The sequence below is a fragment of the Phoenix dactylifera genome, chromosome 3 (assembly GCF_009389715.1).
Source record: "Phoenix dactylifera cultivar Barhee BC4 chromosome 3, palm_55x_up_171113_PBpolish2nd_filt_p, whole genome shotgun sequence".
Classification (NCBI taxonomy): domain Eukaryota; kingdom Viridiplantae; phylum Streptophyta; class Magnoliopsida; order Arecales; family Arecaceae; genus Phoenix; species Phoenix dactylifera.
In genome coordinates, this window is record NC_052394.1 from 10236503 (window position 1) to 10258862 (window position 22360).

The following is a 22360-nucleotide window of genomic DNA, read 5'->3' on the forward strand; positions in this document are numbered from 1 at the left end:
AATCCTATTCGCGGTCTTTAAAAACTACAAAATAATGTGCTATGTGTCAAGAGGGGATTGGTGTGGTTCGTAAAGTTAGCCCAATTCACATGCAAATCTTGGGTAAAGCATGAGCCCTCTTATGCACTGCCCACTATTTCTGTATACTAGGTTTGAGCCTCAAAGCATTTTTTATATTTAAAAAACGGCTAAAATAATGAAAAATGATGTTTTATTAAATTATGTTAATAATTTTTTTTAAAAAAGAATAGTAGATGGATCGGGTCGTGTGAACGAATCCAATAGTCACTCTCCACGTTACTCTCTCTCTCTCTCTATATTTATACTATGTATCATCAAAACAGAGGTGAGAATTTATCTTGTTATCCATCGTGTGCATGCTCCGAAATTTGAGCAAGTTCATTGTACTTGATTCATCCGATATTTTTTTTATAAATTTTAATGTTAATATAAAAATATTATTTTGACAAAAGTATCAGCCGAGATGAAAGTCTGGTCCAAGCTAGACTCGGACTATACGGAGATAAACCATATTACTCATAGTTAGGTCGCGATATGACCGATAAAAGCATAGTTCGAGTCAAATTCTTTCTTTTCAAGTCTGTGTTAAATGCAACACCAAAATACTAGCCTGGTGGTAACGAGGCTTGAATTCTATATGAGTTGATCGAGTTCGAAATACATAGGTGTCGATTAAATCAGAGGACCACATTACCCCACGGTCGGATGGCTCTGTGTGGATATGCTTTCGTTCTATCTATACTGAGGTAGCTGGATGGCCTAGTGGAGCTTCCCACAGGTTGGGAGGGGCACGGAAAATTTGCGACCTGCATCGAACATTCTAAGGGGACTGCTACGCGGGTGGGGTCCTGCCTCCCCCCCCCCCCCTCTCGTTTTACCAAAAAAAAAAAAAAAAAAAAACAAACAAAAGAAAAAGAACAAAAAAAAATTGAGGGAGGAACATGTCGGATTTATGCTGTTCTCCTGCTCAATCTCTTGAAGAGAATCGAAGGCTTCTCACCCCACTCTCATAGCTTGTTCTCCGCCATCGGCGCCGCCTCCGCGGCCTCCGCTGCGGCCGCTTTCATTGCGGCCGAGAGGCCCTTCGCTCCTGCTCCGAGATTTGAACCAGTTTACTGTACTTGATTTATCTAATAATTTTTTTATAAATTTTAATTTTAATATATTAATATTATCTTGACGAACGCATCAGCCGGGATGAAAACCTAGTCCAGACTGGACTCGAACTATACGGAGATAAACCACATTACTCACGGTTAGGTCGCGATGAAATCATGAAAAACATGGTTTCTCCTGCTCGATCTCTTGAAGAGAAGCCAGGCTTCTCCCCCCGCTCCCACAGCTTGTTTTCCGCCTCCGCCGCGGCCGCTTCCATTGCGGTCGGGAGGCCTTTCGCTCCTGCGCTGTTTTCAGGTGAGTCGACTTGGATCTCCTCCTCCTTACACGCGTTCTTGATGTTTCTGTTTCATATTCTATTGTTGGGATTTGAAGATTTAATATTCAGCTATGATTTTGGTTCATAGCTTTCACAGATCAACAAAAAGATAGTTTCTTTTTTTATAAGAAGGATGCCGTGTTGTTCTTGTTCCCGTTGCTAAATTAAGGTAGAAAGATGCGAGCGTGCGCCAGGAACTTGGATATCAGACATATATATGATTTCTTGTAATGTAGAATCCGCGGTGGAATTATCAAAACTTACTTTTTATGCTTTGATTTTAGCATGAATGGATTAGATCTTGATTGAATTTCTTGTGGAAAATTCTAAGAACTGATTGTGCGAAGATGAGTGAGTTTCCGCAGGCCTATTCTAGGCAGCTCCAAGATCAATTTTTTTTAAAATAGTTTATGCTTGTCATACGTGGAATGTTTTCTAATTGTCTAGATGTTGTATGATTTATTATATATTTTGAAGCTATGGATTTATTGATAAGAAGGAAAACATGGGATAACGTTAAGTATTAATGTTCTTCTAATACAATTTGGGGGAAGTTCCTCACTTCCTCCATGTTTCCTTAAAAAAAAAAACAAAAGACAAAACAAAACAAAACAAAACGAAATGTTTGAGATTTGTGAGAAGGCATGGATTCGGTCATTGTTGAAATTTAAGCACAAGTATGCAACTTTTGCAGGAAAAGAGGGCTTTCTCATGAAGCTTAAGCAGTTGGTTGTAGAGTAGGGAAACCTACCACGTGGGTAGCAGTAAAAGCCCATGAGACTAAAGTGCAACCTATGAAATTCCTGTGTCCATAAGAAAGGGGAATTGGCGGGGTCTTGATAGAGGGTATTATGTTTAAATATCAGGAAAAAAATATCAGCTAAAGTTCAAAATGCATGATGGAATGCATGGTCCTACGGGGTGATACATGTAAGAAAGTTTGCTAAGTTTTATAATTACTGGAACAATTGGCTCTAAAGATTGTAATCCAACAAGCAGTTGACTTATCAAGATGAGATGGCTCAACATAGCTGTGATGAAATGAGATAAATAATAAAAAAAAAACCCTATGTCCCATCATGGTTGTAATGAAAAATGTTCATTTTAAGAAGCCCCAATGATGATCAGATTTTCTTACAAGGCAAACTTTGCAATGCAAATATAAAATTAATTTTGCTAAGTTTCAAAGTATAATATACTTGTGGGGGAATAGATGGCATTTAGCATGTCAAGTGTCTTTTCTGAAGAGCTGAGCTAGAAGGATCTTTAGAATGAGATTGTGATATAACAAAAATTGGTTGAAACTTACGAGGAGCGGTGTTTATATACTTTCAGTATTGTAAGGTTTTCATATCACTTGTTTTTTGATTTTCTATAAATATTATCTCCTACATCACTATAGTTTCTCTCTTATCGTACTCATTGAGTAGACTCTTTGGTAGGGAAAGCTAGAGTTTTATTACGATTCCATGCTATAAATTGTGATCTTTGCTTCTACATAAACTTTGTCTTCAAACGCTTCTTGTAATTTTGAATTAGGAGATATGTCCCATCCAAAAATGGAGGTGAAAGATATATTTTGATGAAGCGGTAATTAAGCAGAACTAAGATATGGGATAAGGCTCACGGGTAATTGTTACTAAAATCAGGCTTATGCGATACATATGTTTAATTGAGAGGTCGGAGTGCTCAATGGATGGTTGTTTAAGCAGGAGAGGGAGGTCATTCTATTGACAACCCTCATTTCTTTTTTATATGAGAATTTAAAAAGAAAATCTTTGTGGTTTGGAGATGCGTGATTCCCCATGATATAAGTCATCTTCTTTTGTGCGTCGTGTTTATAAATTTATCTAAATATGCTTGCATGTGTACTTTTTTAATAAATTAACTTTTTTGACTTTTAGCTAACAAATTGTTTACCTCAGTTTGTGCTAAATGCTTTTTAGGGTGTCATGTGTGCAAGTGTCTAGAAGAATGCGACATGGGTATCTTCTAAAAATCAGACATAAAACATTTTCATATATATAGAGAGAGAGATAGAGAGAGAAAAGTAGACTTGGCTACACTTGAGTAGTTCTCCACTCAAATTCGATTAGGTCTAGGTCGGACGATTAGGATCTCATATCGATGATCCGAGTCATTGGATATGCCCTATTACTCTCAAAGTGTCCAATTGTTAAAACCTCAAAAAACTCAATATTTGGATTGTCTAGGTAACAATGCATACCAACATATTCTACTTGATTGTGCATACATCATTCATCGACATTGCAGGGCCTATGTGTTATGTGCAATTTCGTTTTTGTTCTCATATGCCAAATTATTTTGACCAACAAGTCTTGCCCAATATACATAGATGGACTTTATATCGGTGAATGTGTCTAAGATTTTAATGAAACTTTTTAAACTGAACTTGCATATATTCATTGGTTTATTTGCAATTTTGTCAATAATAGGAGCAACATGAACTAGTTCTAATTGACATGAACTAGTTCTAGTTGTCTTATGTATTTCAGACTACTGTTGTAACGACTAGAAGGGTACTGGAAAGACATTCACCAAGAATGGCATGGAAACTTCTTAAAGGTGCTTGGCCTTGCAAAATTACAAAATTGTAGTTTTTGACAAATGTTTGAAGTACTTTTGTATAGTCTTCTCTATCTTGTTTGATATTATATTTTTTTGGGAACCAAAGATTCCTTTTAAGAAGCTAAATCCTTGCCAGCCACTAAGCTAGGGGTGCAAAACTGACGAGTAATTTTTCCTTGTAAGTTTAAAACTGAATTGCATGAACAGTGGTGATACTATGTCTAACAAATTGCTTTTTATTTTACATTAAACATTCTTGTGAGAATTTGGTGTATTTTGCTTATCTAATTCCAATGTGTTAGATTATTAATTTTGACAAAGAACTAGAAGATCTAGAATGCTCTCGCACATGATGTGTAATTCCATTGCTTACGAATAAAGGAGTCAAAACTGTTGGATCTGTCATTGTACTAGTTCATATGTGTTATTCATCAAGTAGCTTTCTCTGGAAACAGGATACTAGCATGCTCCACTTTATATGCTTTAGAGGATTTAATATTGCATTTAGGAGTTGTTATGGTGCGCAACAATAGTTTGTGCCATTGTCATTTCAGATTCTCATAATGCACCCTTTTTCTTTTCAGGGTTTCCATTTTTTTTTTTCCTTTTTTTTAAGTGGGGGGGGAGGGGGTGCTTTCATGGAGAAGTCATATATGCTTTTCCTGTTTGATGTATGGAGGGGCGATAATGTGCTTACACATTGATAGTGAATGAAGGGCTTTTATGGAGAATTCTCAGTAAACATATATGATAGTCTTGTTTTCTTCCTAATATTGATTCTGGAAACAAATACCAACAGATGAAAGTATTTATAGTGCACATATATCTGCTGTGCCACTAAGTTGATGCTTGCTGTGACATGTATTCTGAGTCAAATTTGTTATCTAAGTGGATATGTGAATTGTCTATGTATAGATCTGGCATCAATACATGGGCACATACATCTGCTGTGCCACTAAGTTGATGCTTGCTATGACATGTATTCTGAGTCACATTTGTTATCTAAGTGGATATGTGAATTGTTTCTTATACATTCTTATACATTAGAACCTAAGTTTGCCATTTATTTTAGGACATTTATGAAAGTTTCAGAGATGCATCACTAGAGATTTGACCAACTACAAAGGACCCTTGATGTTTAGCTTGAGCACCATGATGTCACATGTACTGCCCACAATCACAAGACCTAGCTTGTTGGAGTATCCTTGATTCAAAAAAGTGTTCATTAACACTTGATTGAGTATGCACCAACTTGACTAAACGCATAAGGCTACCAAAATTTCAAGGAGAGCTCAAAGGTGGTGTTTAATCATTTATCTACTCTAGTAGCTGTTTGGATCCATTTTGCGGTTTGATGCAATGAAATAGCACCTAATGTAGTTATTTTGGTGATTTTTGTAGCATAATGGTTTCATACAGTCATCAATAACAGAGGGTTTTTAAAGGCCGCTAGTAGCGATTCTTGGCGGGTGACCTAGGCCAAGATGAACCGAAATATTTATCTGCCTAGATCAATACGGTTGATTCAAAAAATTAAAAAAAAACATTTCCCTGTTTCTCTGCTGACTTTTAGTGATCTGGATGTCAAAACATTGACTATAATTTCCTCCCCTTTTTTCTCCTCTCTTCTTTTGTCTCCTGATCCATGCTGCCTTTCTCCTAGACTCACCAGCTAGTCTCTTTGCCAGTTTGGGCCACCATCTCAACACCCCTTTTATAGGCCAACCCACTGCTACTCTCTCTTTTCCTCTCTCTCTATACATATGCCGCTTATCCATGGGCAATTTTTCCAGCACTGCTCTGCTTATCCATGTGCCATAATGTTCAGCTACCATTGATCGTTTCTGCCTCCCTTGTTCCATTGTCAGATAGTAAAGTACAATTGGCCAACATGTTGATATCATATCTGCTGATACTTGAAATATATCAGGTTGTATTGGCCAAAATATTATAGGCCAACATTTTATGTGTATCGTATCAGATCAGATGTGGCCATGATCTCAAAATAAGAAGAAAATCTTGCAAGAACTGTGTGACATGGTGACCTGTGTAAAGGTATGATTAAAACAAAATGTGGCGACACAGGGGTTATATAAATGTAAGCACATGAAGATGCATTTAGATATACACTCGATGTATATCTATAGAATAATGAAAATTTGAAACCAGTTTCTAGGGTTACAATAGGTTGACAGTCGGTCACAAAATCTGCTTGATCTTTCTATTTAGCCTCCTCTACTTCATGTTCTGCTCTATAGCCGACCCCATATTTTATGGGAGGAGACTTGGATGAAAATGATGATGATAGTATGGTATGCTGAACTGGCTCGTACCGGTCGTTTCAACTCGTATCGGACCGGCCTGGTTCAAGCGTAGAAAACGGTTTCGGCTCCTTTGGGCCGGAACCGAGCAGTATAAGCCCGGTACTGGTGGGCACCGGACCGGTTTGCACCGATACGCGCCCTGGGCAGCACGCCCGCACGCAGGAAACTGTGCTCGCGTGGGCGCGAGTTGGGAATCGTGCCCATACGCGGTTTCCTGTGCTCGGAATCGCGCCCGCGCGGGGTAGCGTGCCGTGCACTGCCCCGCACAGGGCATTTAATGCCACTCTGTGGCATTTAATGCGGCGCGCGCACGTCCGCGCGCACCCCCACGCGCGCGTCCGCCCGTGCTTTCGCGGGCTGTGGGTCTGTTGGCCAGTTCGGTACCGGTTCAAACCGGTCCAAACCAGAACCGTACCGATTCGGTAGGCAACTGGTACGCCTACCAGTACCAGTACAACGTACCTTGGATGATGGTGATGAGAATGATTGTATACAGAAGTGTAATGGTCTGCATGTTGCTGTATGACATGAATATGTGTTGGACATGGGCGTTGGACACTATTGCATGAGATATATGCAAGTCATAGCTGCAACACATGTTTGATTTTCATTTTGAGATCTCTCTAAAAGGCAAAGGGCTAATTGTCATTGCATCTGTAGAATGAACCCCTGCATTTTTGTCACTATATGCATGCGTACTGAATTTGGCTCGATGTAGTTTAGGATCATTTGCTTGTAGAGTTTTTTTCTCGAAATCACTATAGACTATATTTGTTACATTATTAGATCTTTTCGATTCCTATTCATGAATTTTGACCTTACAGTTTGATTTGGAAGTTCTGGGCTACTCAGCTCCTCTTTTAGTAATAATCACTTTTGGACCAATCCTGGTCTCTATTTCTCATTTTTCTGATTAATTATTTAAGTTGCCTGCTTAGTCTGCCCCCTCTTTTAGTACTATTCATTTCTTTCTTAGGTACAGAGAGTATACTCTTCCTTTTCATAATTGATTAGCTTTCAATAAATCTTATGTGATCTTTGAGTTTTGTTTACACTTTTGGGGACCACATATCTCTTTCTTGTTTTCATGGTTTTGCCTATGTCAATTATTTTTGTACACCCTCCATTTTCATGCTTAAGTTGAAGTGAAATGGAAGACCTCTCTTTACTCATTTTTGTGCAACTTAGGATTTCTGTGAGCTATAATCTAATCTCTTTAGTTCATTGTTCTTGTTCTTGGCCCTCTCCAATGTTTGAGCCTTTTGCTTTATTAGGTTGACATGTAATTAATATGTGCTTTGTTGATTCGTAAAGACATAGTATGTGTTGCTTTTGTTCCTTGATTGGCCATCCCTTTCTCCTACAAGGCTCGTCAACTTCATTACTTTCAAATTTTTGACTTAAACCTTTTACTCATTATACTGATTGGTGTCACAATCCATTTTGTGGTCCTTGTTCCTACTAAATTTGTGTTATGCCTCTTAAGATTGTCCTTCATGTCTTTAGGCCAATCCCATGTCTTTGCTTTCTTTCTTTCCATAATCCTGAGTTTTTTCTTTGGTTAACTTTTTCTCTTTTTCCCAATAGTTTCAACTGTTGTCATTATTTTGTCCTATACACACTAACTATTGACCTTACGCGTCAATTTTTTAAAATTTCTTTTAAGGTGTATTAATATTCGTACAGCTATGAGATTGACCTTACAATTAGCCTCTTGCACATGGTCTTTATTGACATCAACTTCATCGCATCATTGTCATCTGCCATTAGGATCTCGATATACATTTTTTATTATATTGTTCATCAATTTCATCACCTTTAGCTTGCATTGCCAACTTGTTCTAGTTAACAATCTTAAATAGCTACCAAATGTTTCTTTCATGGATTCAAGAACTATTGGAACAGGATGGTACTTTTGGTGTCGTACCATTGCAACATGAAACTGGCACCAGTATGGGTGTTTGTATGCCAAAACCATACGTGCCAATACATATAGTCCACACTGGGGCACACGGATGGCACCCTACTAGTCGGTACCGATGGTTTTCATTCCTTTCGATATTGTCAGTTTCAGGTACCGTCAATACTGGTGCTATACCAATACCATACCATTCTATTGGAAGACAATATGGGTTTTGCTACCAGTATTTAAAACCTGAGTTCTTTTTGTTATTGTCTATAGTAGTACTTAGAGCAAGATTTTAAGTTTTTTGGCGGAAATCAATCTTTATTTCAGCTGAGACTTAACGAAACTAAGCCCTAATGTTGGGTTTCAATTACTTTCGGGCCTTCCGTAAAAACTGACTAGCTTCAATCAAGTTTCGACAGTTTTAGCCTATTTTGGTCAAAATTGCTAAAACTAAAACAAAATTTTCAAATCTCTCTCTAGAAGATGGCTTCTGGTGGCTTAAATTTTATGCATGGGTTTGCATGGCACTAAAAATTATGCTTGTGAACTCATTCTCAATATCTTAGCTTGTTCTGATGGACACAATGTAATCCTCATTGTATTTCATAGCTTTTTGGTCACTTAAATTTTATGCACAGGTTTAGATGGCACTTAAAATTATGCTTGTGATCTCATTCTCAATATCTTAGCTTGTTGGGATGTATTCCATGTCACCCTCATTGTGCTAGATGACTTCTGCATATAAACCCCTTTTTTTTCTCTTTCTCTTAACATCAGATTCATTGTCATGTGATGACAACCACAGTGTTGGCTAGTATTATGAAACAAACACCTTTTTAATTCCTCAACTAGTCACTTAAGTTCTTTTGGTCCTATGAGCAGATTTTTTTCAGTCATTCCTTTTTTCAGGCTACTGTTGGAAGATGGTCCAACTTGAGTTTCAAGGGGTTTGTGGGAAACAGTTGGAATGGAAGCCCTTAATCATTCCATACACCTGCTAGACCTGAATACTTACTGTGCTTTTTGCATGTATATTCTGTCATTTTTTTTGTGATTTATGCATATAATACGCAAATAAGTTGGTACATTGTTTCATCGTAAACCCTACATGTGTTTTATCACCCAAGTTGAGTGCTTTATCTAGTACCCTGTATAAGAGCAGATGGTCAAAGGGCTTTTGGTTATCGCCTTTTTGACTGTAAGCTGTTTAACGGCCCCACGTTTTAGCCAATTGTTGAGTTTTCAGTGGGGCCATTTGGGGCACCACTCTTAGCCAGTTGGCAACCAGCAAAATGCTGGAAACCAAGATGATGTCTTCGCTTCTTACACCTGGCTGGTCTCCTCCACCTGCCTACCATATAAAGTCCAAAGTTGACCTGTCACTAGGAAGTCGGCTCAATCCAATTTCACTGGAAAAAAAAGAAGATTAGTTCCCTGTTTTGTTTTCCTTTTTAAATACCAATTGGGAATATAATAATAGTTTTCATACAAGTACAAAATAAAAGCCATAAATCAAATAAATCTTACTCAGCAAAAAAAAGAAAGAAAAGAAAAGAAAGCATCTCAGCTGGTAGGAAGATCTAAATTTGGAAAGATAGATGAGCCATCGAAATTGTGCATTTGAACTACCCATATTTTTTCTTGCTACCTCTGCCATTTTCGATGAAACTTTTAGTGGTTGCATGGTGTTTTTCCCTTTCCATAATTTATCTTTTTTTATACCTGTCGTTCCTCATTTTCGAAGCCTATAAACCTCCAATTATTGATTAATTAAAAGCATATAAATGTTGAAATATAATAGTACTTTAGTGACTATTATAGTGATCATAGAGATCTCTCTTAAGTTATGATAAAGAATATCTAAAAATATGTTTTTTTTTTATAATTCCTGTACAGTGTATATTATTTCTTTTGGTGAATCCATAACCATAAAATCCAGCTTTTTTCCAACATTTTTTTTCTGGTTGACTTTACAGATCTCCATTCACCATTTGGATGATTTAATAATTATTAGCATAATTCTACAATTGGCCATCAACTTGAAGTTGACGACAAGCCACCACCTTTCTCATCCAAGGTTGGAGCTGGCAACAACGTTGTTATTTCTGTTAGCAAAAATGAATATTATGTGTGTTATAGCATCCAATGGTAGCTACCTCAATAGCCATTGCAAGATAATAAAGGCACCACTAAAGCTTGAGGTTAAGGACAAATGATATATAATCAATAGTTGTTGTATCATCATTCATGTTATTGGTTTAAGAAAGATGGGTGACTAATCCCGTGGTGAGTGTAATTTTCAAATTAGATGTTTTCCTGCTAGCAGAAATTTTATATTTTTATTTTGTGAACTATCTAACATTAAAATCTGCACAGATTCATTAAGGAGGGATCCTTGACTTAGGGTTATGTTGTAAGTGATGAATAATACTTACAATATTGTATGAAAAAAATTATGGCTTACCAAGCTGGTAAAGTTTTTTAGTATTGGTATAAAGTATTTGGATTTGTGTTCCTGTATAAAAAGCTATTAGCCAGAGAGACTTCACCCTTACCTCTTGGACCAGCTGGCCCCCCTTTGGCTAATCATCTAAAGAGCATTGCTAGGGGCCTATTTTTATTTTGTGAACTATCTAGCATTAAAAGCTGCACATGATTCATTTAAGAGGGATTCTTGACTTATGGTTATGTTGTAAGTGATGAATAATACTTACAATATTGTATGAAAAGAATTCTGGCTTACCAAGCTGGTAAAGTTTTTTAGTAGTGGTATAAAATATCTGGGTTTGTGTTCCTGTATAAAAAGACATTAGCCAGAGAGATTTCACCCTCACCTCTTGGACCAGCTGGCCCCTCTTTGGCCAATCATCTAAAGAGCATCACTAAGGGCCTCCATTAAGGCCCGCTATTTTGGACCACCCCAAGCCATGCAATAATTAAGTGATGTCATGCATGTCCATTGTGCATCATTGTGCTTAATTTGTGGATGGTTCCGCATCCAAGTATGCTTGATGCACCGTCTACAGCCCCTAAACCCCTCATAGTTTTCCATGTGTAGATGGTTGTGATCAGTTTGTTGGATCGCAAATGGTGGATCATATCTGCTTGCATGTAGCACTATCCTAGTCTTTTGACACCTCTTAGCCACTTCTAATTATCATCAAATAATAAAAATATTAGAAAATACGTTTTTGGAGGAGGCTAATTTTTTTTATCTCTCCTTATGGATTAATCATTTCAACTATCCAGCAATATATTAAAAGGAAAAAATGCTTACAATGTATTAGACTAATTCATAGGAATGAAAGTTTATTTAGTAATTGTTTCTCGGTGAAAATAATAAAATAATTAAGTTAAAACATAGTTCATCATATAGTACTATTTTTGAAATTAAATAAATAGTTGGCACATGCAATGCAAGGTGATGGTAGTTCAAGAAATAGCATCTCAAATATTAATCTTATGTTTTGGCAAATGGAAAACTTGTGCTGGATTCAATAAGAAGGGAATATGATGAATTGTTGTGACCCATCAAATAATAAAATGTTTGGATTATAATTATTGGACATCACTTGCAATAGTAAGATAATATTGCATAATATAGAATGTTGAACTCTGATTAAATAACTAAATTTATATGCTGCAACACTTGCACATGCAATGCACATGCCAAATCACCAGTATCTATCTAAAATATGATGTATAGACAGTTGATGTACATATGAGTCTGCACATGGTTGCACAACACATCATATATACCTCACTTTCTGCTAAACGTATGATATCAAGCTTGAAATCTATGGACTGTAAAGAAACATTAATATTGTGAATTTTGGGCTTCTTGTCAGTTGCTATCGTGGGGTGCCATTTTATTTACTGGAGGGCATCCATGTGAACATTTTTAATATGCAGATGAAGTTTCTTTCTAAGAAAATCATTTGTGTGTTCCACTATTTCTTTTCATTATTTGAATAATTAGTTGCTATTCACAAGCTAATGATTGAGGTGTGATTTTCAGACGTTCCTAAGCCATGTGCACAGCTCAAAGAGGTTTGCCAACTCTATTGTATTTCTATGTAATGTCAGCAGAACAACTCTCGGAGGGTAAACTTTTTTGCGATAGTATCTTTCATTTCTAAGCTACAGTTATTCTCACTGCTTCTTATTCTTTTCTCTTTCCCCCCCCCATCAGGACATTTGTTATGTGTAGCTGCATCATGGTTTATCCAAATTGTGACTGAGATTTACAGATGCTTCCTCCGCAAGTCCAGTGATGATAATGAAGTGGTTGATCCAAGGACAAAATTCAAGCATTTTAGGAAAAAGGTGTATGGAATGGAACTGTGGTCAAATGTGGTGCATCATTAGTTTTTGCATCTATTGGCAAGGGATTGGTGCCCTTTTTCATCCTTCAACTGGGCAATGGATTGGTAAGCAAAGAGCTCATGACCTTTTTATACCTAATTTTTAGTTTAAGACAATGAATTGTTGCACAAACATGCTTCATGTTCTTAATTAACTAAATCACAGGGCAACTATATAATTTTCTGAAAAAGCTTGAAAATGATCTGTCTAATTCTTCTATGATCAGCACTTGGTGAAAATGTAATTGCCTCTTTCAGGTTTCTGAGCTGATGGTAGTTTAGTAATCAAATCCAGAACCTTTTCTTGATAATTGATTTTAGGGAAGTGTAGAAGCCAGCTCTTTCTTGATCACCAGCTGATAAAGATCAGATAGAGACACAGACATTCTAGCTGCAAAGTCACATCAGTGAATATTTAAGTCATGAAGATAACTATCCCAGAAATGTAAATGCTATAATATATTGGCAACAAGATCTGCTATCTCTAGATGTTCATGGGTAAGATGCTGAATTTGTAAGATCAACCATTATGATGCTTAAAAGATTTATCATAAACTTTCTAAAGATTTTTCTTTTCTTTTTAATTTGGCTTTGGCTTCCTTGTTAATTTACTCATTTTACTAAGTTGCATGGCATTAGGATACTGATACCCCCATGAAGAGTTCTAGATTTAGTGGTCTCTGCATCATTTTCTAGTTTCGTAGAAGATATCCATGCTTGGCCATAATTATCACAAATCACATTTAATCTATGTCGGTGAATTTGATTTTGGTGAAAGGGAGGGGATGCAAGAGGCAACAAGCATACTTATATTCAAATTGGAGTTTCATTGAATTTGGCTTTCTTATCGCTGTAAGTTGCCACCTTCAGCAAATTTGATTGTTGGCTAAGAGTATAAAGGGAAGCCTTGAGTCTAAAGGCTGGTATGAATAACTATATGGCATTGAGCACCTGCACTGGCGAGGGGACTTGAGAAGCAAAAATGGCAGCTGTGCATTGCCAGTATCTACCAGGAAGCCAGGGAGATGATGCAAGAGTGCATGTTGATGTTTATTAGCTTTGGAGATGACCATGCTGAACTGATGAGGTACCTGCAGAAGTATTAGAAGGTGTAAGATGCAAGGGAATAGAGCAGTTTCAGGAGGTCACTTGAGTAGGCAGTTGGGCATTAGAGATGAATTGGAGGCAAAAATAATGGAATCTACACCTTTGTTTTTGCTCATCCTTCATCCCTTAAGACAATCTCTATATTTTCTCATAGTAATTATGCAGATATAGAAAAGAAAAATGTCAAACTTTAATTTGTATTCTATCAATATGTGTTAATTGATTTTATTTTTCTAAATGTCAGAGTTTATTAGAATTACAGGATCAATTTTTTAATTTCTTGCTAGAATTCTTGACCTTAAAAGTGCTTGCGGGCATGGAGGGCCTTAAGTAATTGAATTAGTAGGTGAAATTGCATAAGATATTTTCAGTGCAATCTATTTATATGTTCTACTCTTTTGTAATGATCGTGTAAAGAATTAAAAAAAGTTTTTGAGTCAGTCCAGGAGGAAGCATATTAGAGATAGGATAATTTTGATTCTATTTTTAATTAAGACATTCCTCATGGTTTTTATTTAGATGGATCCAATATACTGTGGCTGAGCATAGTCATAGTATATTTAAAACTTAGGGCACTAATGGATCATCTGCAACTTTAATATTTTGAGAAATATTTATGAAACTATTTGAAAGTACATAAAATTAGTCATCCTTGTCCTTTAGCTAGCTGCAGACAGGTCGGATAAAATATGATCATATCCATATGTGTTCAGATCTGATTCAGATTATTGTATTTGGATATAGATATATCTTTCAAAATTTTATCGGATATGGATTCAAGTATCCGATAAAAAATGCTTTTAAATATAAAACCTCCTTCTGCAGGCTTGGAGAATCAAACCAGCAACCTACCCACTAGGGCAATATTAAGCTTTTGTTTCATAATGATGCTTTATTACACTCATTAATGATGTGAATAAGTTTTTAATGAGAACGGATGAATCTCCCGTTTAAAATAGCTCTATTGGGTTGAAAATAACTTTATTAGGAATCTGACTGCTTTTTTGGCTTCAGTGAATCTCTTGTCCTATTGTATTGGTTTCTAGCAATGCTTGCAATGCTCATCTCTTGTTTGCTTTGTTTATAAATATACCTCGTTTTATTTATATTATTTTCAGAACTTTGTTGTTTAAAATATTAAAAGGTATCAATAACTTCTAGATAATCCTACATTTACATATAATTTTACTTAGAAATTTTCTAAAGAATAGATAATTCATGATTGTTTTTATTTATAATGTAATTAAAGCGTTACGTGATATTTAATATAGATTTTATTATAGTTTATATTATGATATTTATACTATATATTTTTTTTAAAATAAATTTAAATTTTAATATACTTTTAATACTAATTTGGTCGAACCATGACCCAGATCCTTGGTTGGGTTAATTTTCGTGCGGGTTTAGTAGCGATGCCTTAGACTAATACCTAGTTTACCATGTGCATGCGATCTGGATAATGGATTCCTTTATCGTACTTTATGATTATGTCATTCATGTTAGTTTTCCGTATTGAACTTGGCTTGAAAATTGTTTTGTATCCAAATAATATCTAATTTATTGAGAAAAATTATGGATATGCTTAATATGCAATTCATATCCGTATCTGTTTAGAACAATATGGATGCTCATTTTTGGTATCTATATCTACATGAAAAAATAGATACATATATGGATATCCTGATAGTTAATCTATATCCAATCCATTTTTAACCTTGTCTTTAGCTCACCCCTTCATTTTTTTTTTATTTCAACTAACCAAAGATGAGTGCTTAAAATTGCATTCCATCTCAGTTGGGCTGAAAACAAGTGAAAATCTAACAACATCCATTTCCAAATCCAATTCAGATTGGATTCAGATACATATTTTGATACTCATTCAGATTCAGATGCAAATCTGAATATATCCTTCTAAATGTTATCGGATACGGATCTGCATATCTAGTGAAAATGCATTTAAATATAGAAAAAAATTATATTTTGACTCCCTTAACTTCGCCTAGTTTCACACGCCCCTCCACTTTAAATTTTTTTTAATTAAATCCTTGACGTTACATTTCATTGCATGTGATGCTTCCACGCGTGTCCATTAATTAGGTGTTAATAGATTGCAATATGTGACCATCGTGTCATAACTTATATTTATTCTTTGTTCTAAAGTGCCCTTATCTTTTGGGTTTAAGGGTGGCTCAGGACCTCTATTCTATCTCAATCCTCATCTCGTCATATGTATTTATACCAAACTACGATCAACTACTCCCTTAAGAAACTCCAAGAGCCCGAAGGTGGCCGGAGGCTTGGGAGACAACCTGAGAAATATGCTCCCTCATACCTACAAGAGCTAGTATTAGGCTATTAGCACATTAACCTCTCCCCTCTCTTGATCAGGAAGAGAAACAAAGAGAATGACACAAAAAGATGATAAGAAGAGTTGAGGGAGAAGGAAGGAGTAGATAGAGAGAGAGGGAAATGGGAGGCTGCTACTCTGCCTAGTCCTCTAGTGTGAAGAGAGATTTCTATCTTCGTCTCTTCTCCACCATCCATTACTCCTATCCTTGCGTTCCCCTCTTCTTCTTCTTCTTCCCTTCTCGTCGTTCCTTTGGTTCAAAAGAGAGAAGTAGCAGTTGTACACAAAAGAAACAACTGGTAGCCTCAATAGAGGAGAATGCAAAAGCAAAAAAAGGGATATTTTAAGGGATTTCTCACTTCCCTCCTCCTCCTCCTTCCTTTTAGTTTCTACCTTCCAATTTGGTAGTTTCATTCTTTCCTGATTGGCCCTAGAAATAAAAATTTTGATACTGTTGAGGAATAATAGTCCCATATCAGATAGGTTAAGGACTCTTGTGGTGTTTATATACTCTTAGGCCTATCCATATAAATGCGTGGATCTTTAGATAGGATTTTAACATGGTCTCAGAGCCTACTGAAACCTCTATGCTCTCACTTACTAATCCACATGTCTACTGAAACCTCTTATGCTCTCACTTACTAATCCACATGTCGCCCCTCATTTCGGGTTTCGTCTCTCAAGCTCTACATGTAAGAGGGGGTGTTGAGGAATAATAGTTCCATATCGGATAGGTTAAGAACTCTTGTGATGCTTATATACTCTTGGGCCCATCTATCTAAATGTCTGAGTTTTTAAATAGGATCTTAACAGATGTGAAGAAATACCGAATTTGATAGAGAGCAAGCCAAAGCCCAAGTGGGTGTTGCTATCATTGACTCCTTTGAAACTCTCTAGAGGAAGAAGCTGTACTGGAAGGTTTGGAGGGGTCTTCCTTTATACCGACTAAAGTCTAATAGGACAATGGGCACATTATTACCTTGCAGCATTTAATAATTCCTTTAGCTTATCCTCATATATATATATATATATAACCTAAGACCTCAAGTCTCCTTCTCTACTCTATTAGTTTTCTCCTCTACTCTCTATTTCAGAATTTAGTCAATATTTTTGTTGGTTTGGTAGGTGTTTCAGCTAGCTCTTATAAGTTGCTACTTTTGGTGCGTCCGGAATGTAACAAGCATCTCATCCAAAAAGGCTACTTAGAAGGTGTTATTTGAATTTCTTGGTCCTGCATAAGTATGCAAGATCTAGCCAGCCTATAGCTGATTTAGGATTAAACATATGCCTGCAAGAGTCCTCACACACTCCCTTCATTTAAGCTCCGGCAACAGGTTAAGAATCCAAATCCATTCAAATCCAGTCACAAGTATCATAAATTCAATCATAAATACCATGATTAACCTATGGTTAATCTAAATAGGTCCGTACTGCAATGTCCCTTAATCTATATAGGCCATGAAGCCATGAGCTCGTCTCGCTTTGATACCATTGATAACAACCTATGATATCACTCAAAAAGGCTAGCCGAAATATAATATTTGGGTTTCTTAGCCTTATATAAGTACCTAGGATCTACCTAGTGCATAGACAATGTGGGGTTGAATACGTGCCTATGCAAGTCCTCATTTGAAAGCTCCATTACCTCCTTTCCATCTCTTGCAACTACAATGGCAATTACGAAGACAACAATGGCAATAATGACAGACCCTTAGCCACCTCTGCTCTGGTGCAGCCTCCTAGTGCAGCCTCCCCTTTGTCTTCGTCTTCCATTATACCTCGGTCCTTTACCACCAAGTTCCTACATAGGTTTTGCCTTGGGGCGAAGCTTGTGTAGGGGGAGTCAGGGGCAACAACACTCTCCATTGATGCTGCCACCGGTCCTTTACTAGCAAGTTCCTTACATAGGTTTTTCCATGGGTTGAAGCTTAGGTCAGGGAAGTTTAGGGCAACAAAACACTCCATTGATGCTGCCACAGCTAGGCTCTCACCTTCAAGTCCACCTCGAATTGAAGCTTCGAATGGCCATTGACACCTCCAACATTGGGCAGGAGATTGAGATCATGCACGGCCTCAAGGAGCACCACAACATCGTGTTGTTGCTGGAGGTGTATGAGGACAAGGAGGCCATCCACCTTATCATAGAGATTTATGAGGGAGGGGAGCTCTTTGATTAGATCATGGCCAAGGGGCATTACACCAAGTGCACCACAACCATCATTTTAAGACCATCATCAAGGTCTTTAGGTGTGATTATGGAGATTTTGGTTCAATTCATTAATTGAGAAACCTGTTTCTACACAATCTGATCTTTCCTTCTTTTGATGAAAAAATTCAATTTTTCTTAGAAAGCTATTTGATTTGTCATTAGTCACTAATAAGATTTGTGGTACCGACTGTACCGACGTACCGGTGCGGTCCGGTGCCGGTACCAAATCGAGCCGAACCAGTACTGTACCGAAAGTGTCACAGCGCGACACTTAGCACGGTTCGCATCGGTACAGGCCATGAATCGATCAGTTCTGACATAGATTGGGTCGGAACCGATTTCGATAGTCGTATCATACCAGTGCCGACAGGCGTCGGTACGGTACGGGCTGAATTGATCGGTACCGGTCAGTTTAGGAGACCTTGGTCACTATAGTCATGGAGAAGATCTTGACTAATGGACATGCATTGTTAATTCATGCCTCTTGCAACATTGCAAGTAGTGATGAGGGGACCACATAGAAGACAAGGTGCAGGTGAAGGCGGCGTGGTGGGAAAAAAGTGCCAATAAGATGGAAGGGTATTTTTTGTTGTTTATTGTTGCTGTCAATGGTGCTATAGAGGAGATGGATGAAAGGACCATAGCACCATGAAAAAGAAACGTAACATCACGGATTTAGTTGAAAATTTTTAAAATGGAAGGGGAGTATGAAACTTGGGCAAAAATGAGAGGGTCAAAATGAAACTTCTCCTTGAGTACTTAAACCCCCATAACCCCCAAATGGAGAATCAAACCAATGACCTATTTCAAATGCAGCCACCTAACCTGTAAGACAACATTAAACCTCTATTGTATACGATGCTTTATTATACATAAAAATTTATTCACATAATTAAATAAAGATGCTCAAAATATGTTGTGATATTTCATATTTATAATTAATTCCTTTCATAGAAAAATTGATCCTTTTTCCTTTGATAAAAATGAAATGTAAATATACTTCATTTTATTCTTCATGATTTTTTCATAATTTATTGTTTAATATATTAACAAATATCAATAACTTCTACATGTTCCTATATTTATATATAATTTTAATTACAAGTTTCCTAGAAAATAGATATTCATGATTATTTTTCATTCATGTTGTAGTTAAAGAGCTGTGGTAATATTTATATAGAAAGTTTATTAATATTTTATAGGGGATTGATAACCTACTCTCTATTTTGGTAGGTTATCAATCTACCCATTTTTCCGTAGACAAAAAATACCCTTAGTTTTTATAACTTTTAAGGGTATTTTATGTTTTTTTACAATCCCACATTAACTCACCCTCGCAACCCCCAATTAATACTCACTCCCTCCTCTCTCTCTCCGGTATACATGTATGTATATATATGTATACATATAAATACATATATGCATATATACATGTGTGTATATATATACATGTGTGCATATATGTACATGTATGCATATATGTATGTATGTATGTATGTATGTGTATATATATATATATATATATATATATATATATATATATATATATATATATATACATATGCATGCATATACAGACATATATACACATGCATATATATATACACACACACACACACACACGTATATACACATGTATATATATATATATACACACATGTGTATATATATATACACACATGTGTGTGTGTATATATATATATATTTGTATGTATGTTTGTATGTATGTTTATATATATATATATGAGAGGGAGAGAGAGAGTATTAATTGGGGGGTTGAGAGGGTGAGTTAATGTGGGATTGTAAAAAGACATAAAATACCCTTAAGAGTTATAAAAAGTAAGGATATTTTTTGTCCAATGAAAAATGGGTAGATTGATAACCTACCACAACAGAGAGTAGGTTATCAATTCCCTATTTTATATTATATATTTATTTTAGATTATTTTAAATTTTTAAATATATGTTTAATACAAATCCATTCGACCATGACCCAAATCATTAGTCGGGTCAATTTCTTTGCATGTTTAATAACTTTCCCTAGACTCATACCTAGTTATCCGTGCGTTGCATGTGTCATGGATAATGGACTTCATACAATACTTTGTCATTCTGGTTGATTTTCGTTTTTGAACTTAGCTCAAAATTCAATTTATATCCAAATACTTAATATCCAAAGATAGAAGAAAAATATAGTCATAAATAGATATCTAACTTGTATCCATATCCATTTAGAAGAAATATGTATATGCTTAATATCTAATTCATATATATATTTATTTAGAACACATATAGATACTAAATTTGGTATATATTTAATACACATATTCGTATTTGTATCCACTGAAAAATATGGATGCAGATATGAATATATTAATAAATTATTTATCTTCAGCCATACAATTCAGAAGTCATTGGCTTAATTACTTTATTTGGTCATGGTTCTTTCTACTTTTTCTTTCCTTCCATGACGTTGAACCAATACAAATATCTTCTGGTATTCTAAGATGCAAATGCTTAGATGTTCAAACATTTAGTTACTTTAGGACTTATGATATTAGATAAGACCTTATTTCATGTTTCGTCAAGAGCGTGCTTCTTTTATTTATCATGAAAGAACCAAGCATGTAAGATAGTTAAGAAGTATTAAGTTTATCAATCTTGTTTAAGGAACAATGTCCGTTCCAATATTCTTAAACCTGCCCATGGTTTCAACATAGATCTAGATTTTATGCTTCCTCAAACCCTGGCATGGAGAACGTGAACATCCCTTGGCCCAAGGTAACTTCCATGGTTTCCATGAAAGTGCCCACTTTGTTTTTGCAACTTGGCCATACTATATTGGGACGGTTTTGTTTCCAAAAACTATGCTCAAAACTTGAGCTGCTAGTCCTGGATTTCAGTTGCACTGTCTGTCTAGATTAAACAACTAAAGTCTCTCTCCAACAACAGACTTTTTTTTGTAAACAGCAATCATTAGAAAAGAAGCACCTCTTACGATTTAATTTTATGAAGATGTTTTCTATAGATGAGCCCTATGTGCTTGGAGGTTTGTTGGCATTTCTCTGACCTTGCAGAGAGTGACAGTGTTAGATTCTCTACTGAGTCCACAAAATATGTGCCTTGGATATTGGAATCATCAACAACAGCATGCGGGCGTGGCACGGATTGTCGGCAGGTGTCACCTCGATATGTGCAAAGGCTTCTGAAGAAAACTTTGAACAGGCAATTTAACAGCTATCGCATGGAGTGTCGGCAATGACACATGGTGCATTGGCTTCACTTAATTCGCACCTGCGCAAACCATGAAGCTTGAGTAACTAGGATTTAGTAGATTCTCGTTTTATGACATGAAATGCCTGTTAGGAAATGTAAAACTTGTTCTTCCTTGAAATGACATGAACCTTCCAATGCGTGTACATTATGATAAGCAATATACTGATCTTTACATTATTCAGACAGGTTTCTTAAAATATCTAGCTGATGAAGCTTGTGGTATTATGATGACTGGTTTTCCAAAACAGTGCACAAAGTTCTTATTCTTTATTTATGCAGCAAATCTTACTCCACCATGAAATTATCAAGAGAGCATTTTGTCCTTTCTATTTCCTTGAAATAAAATATAAAGGCAGGGGAAAGGATTAATGGATCCAAAAGGAAGCCAAGAAATGGAATGTAATGCAAGATGTTGGGAGGCACAGCATTGTTTCAATTTAAGAATCAAAGTTCTCCAGTATTAACTTTCTGTACTTCAGCGATAAAATAACTTTTAACTTTACTATGATACAAGAATTAAGTCTCTTTCTAGAAACCCTCTGCTTCATCCAATTTAATGATTTAAATGTGATCATAATTTAATTACCCATTTAAGGAATTTTCTATTTTATCAAATAAAATCTCTTCAAATCTCTAACCTGATATGATGATCAGAGGTAGTTGGATGCAATTTTAGCAATAATGGAAGGCAGTGATACTTTGCCTTTAGGAGGCAACTGAGGCACCAACATAGGTGATTCTTTTTTTTTTCCATTGAAAAGGGGAAGTGCCTCTCT

At 36.2% G+C, this 22360-nt stretch overlaps 1 long non-coding RNA gene across 4 annotated transcripts; it reads left to right on the forward strand.

Annotated features, from left to right (window-relative positions):
• The first annotated feature begins 989 nt into the window (after positions 1–989).
• On the forward strand, positions 990–21781 carry LOC103723885. Of its 4 annotated transcripts, none has more exons than XR_005511008.1 (4): positions 990–1434; positions 12297–12382; positions 12471–12708; positions 21324–21781. It is a non-coding gene; the product is annotated as an uncharacterized LOC103723885 (long non-coding RNA). The 4 variants fall into 4 exon arrangements; XR_005511009.1 differs by having other exon boundaries at positions 21337–21781; XR_005511010.1 differs by having other exon boundaries at positions 991–1434; positions 21386–21781.
• Positions 21782–22360: the final 579 nt, after the last annotated feature.